Source organism: Alosa pseudoharengus, unplaced genomic scaffold (assembly GCF_046254945.1).
Source record: "Alosa pseudoharengus isolate Yale_2024_CS ecotype anadromous, Long Island Sound unplaced genomic scaffold, YU_APseudo_1.1 YU_APseudo_1.1_scf_236, whole genome shotgun sequence".
Taxonomy (NCBI): Eukaryota; Metazoa; Chordata; class Actinopteri; order Clupeiformes; family Clupeidae; genus Alosa; species Alosa pseudoharengus.
Window position 1 is genome coordinate 17,501 of NW_027468688.1, and position 2,500 is coordinate 20,000.

Genomic DNA, 2,500 nt, shown 5'->3' on the forward strand with positions numbered 1-2,500 from the left:
ACTCCTCTCCCACACACACACACACACACACACACACACACACACACAGCAGTTGAAGGCCCATAGGAGCAGACACACTCCTCTCCCACCCCAGCACAGTCCACACACACACACACACACACACAGCAGTTGAAGGCCCACAGGAGCAGACACACTCCTCTCCCACCCCAGCACAGTCCACACACACACACACACACAGCAGTTGAAGGCCCACAGGAGCAGACACACTCCTCTCCCACCCCAGCACAGTCCACACACACACACACACAGCAGTTGAAGGCCCATAGGAGCAGACACACTCCTCTCCCACCCCAGCACAGTCCACACACACACACACACACACACACACACACACACACAGCAGTTGAAGGCCCAAAGGAGCAGACACACTCCTCTCCCACACACACACACACACACACACAGCAGTTGAAGGCCCATAGGAGCAGACACACTCCTCTCCCACCCCAGCACAGTCCACACACACACACACACACACACACACACAGCAGTTGAAGGCCCATAGGAGCAGACACACTCCTCTCCCACCCCAGCACAGTCCACACACACACACACACACACACACACACAGCAGTTGAAGGCCCATAGGAGCAGGCCACACACCTCTCCCACCCCAGCACAGTCCACACACACACACACACACACACACACACACACACACACACACACACACACACACACACACACACACAGCAGTTGAAGGCCCAAAGGAGCAGACACACTCCTCTCCCACACACACACACACACACACACACACACACACACAGCAGTTGAAGGCCCATAGGAGCAGACACACTCCTCTCCCACCCCAGCACAGTCCACACACACACACACACACACACCCACCCACAAACACACACACACACACAGCAGTTGAAGGCCCATAGGAGCAGACACACTCCTCTCCCACCCCAGCACAGTCCACACACACACACACACACACACACACACACACACACACACACACAGCAGTTGAAGGCCCAAAGGAGCAGACACACTCCTCTCCCACACACACACACACACACACACACACACACACACACAGCAGTTGAAGGCCCATAGGAGCAGACACACTCCTCTCCCACCCCAGCACAGTCCACACACACACACACACACACACAGCAGTTGAAGGCCCACAGGAGCAGACACACTCCTCTCCCACCCCAGCACAGTCCACACACACACACACACACAGCAGTTGAAGGCCCACAGGAGCAGACACACTCCTCTCCCACCCCAGCACAGTCCACACACACACACACACAGCAGTTGAAGGCCCATAGGAGCAGACACACTCCTCTCCCACCCCAGCACAGTCCACACACACACACACACACACACACACACACACACACAGCAGTTGAAGGCCCAAAGGAGCAGACACACTCCTCTCCCACACACACACACACACACACACAGCAGTTGAAGGCCCATAGGAGCAGACACACTCCTCTCCCACCCCAGCACAGTCCACACACACACACACACACACACACACACACAGCAGTTGAAGGCCCATAGGAGCAGACACACTCCTCTCCCACCCCAGCACAGTCCACACACACACACACACACAGCAGTTGAAGGCCCACAGGAGCAGACACACTCCTCTCCCACCCCAGCACAGTCCACACACACACACACACAGCAGTTGAAGGCCCATAGGAGCAGACACACTCCTCTCCCACCCCAGCACAGTCCACACACACACACACACACACACACACACACACACACAGCAGTTGAAGGCCCAAAGGAGCAGACACACTCCTCTCCCACACACACACACACACACACACAGCAGTTGAAGGCCCATAGGAGCAGACACACTCCTCTCCCACCCCAGCACAGTCCACACACACACACACACACACACACACACAGCAGTTGAAGGCCCATAGGAGCAGACACACTCCTCTCACACCCCAGCACAGTCCACACACACACACACACACACACACACACAGCAGTTGAAGGCCCATAGGAGCAGGCCACACACCTCTCCCACCCCAGCACAGTCCACACACACACACACACACACACACACACACACACACACACACACACACACACACACACACACACACAGCAGTTGAAGGCCCAAAGGAGCAGACACACTCCTCTCCCACACACACACACACACACACACACACACACACACAGCAGTTGAAGGCCCATAGGAGCAGACACACTCCTCTCCCACCCCAGCACAGTCCACACACACACACACACACACACCCACCCACAAACACACACACACACACAGCAGTTGAAGGCCCATAGGAGCAGACACACTCCTCTCCCACCCCAGCACAGTCCACACACACACACACACACACACACACACACACACACACACACACAGCAGTTGAAGGCCCAAAGGAGCAGACACACTCCTCTCCCACACACACACACACACACACACACACACACACACACAGCAGTTGAAGGCCCATAGGAGCAGACACACTCCTCTCCCACC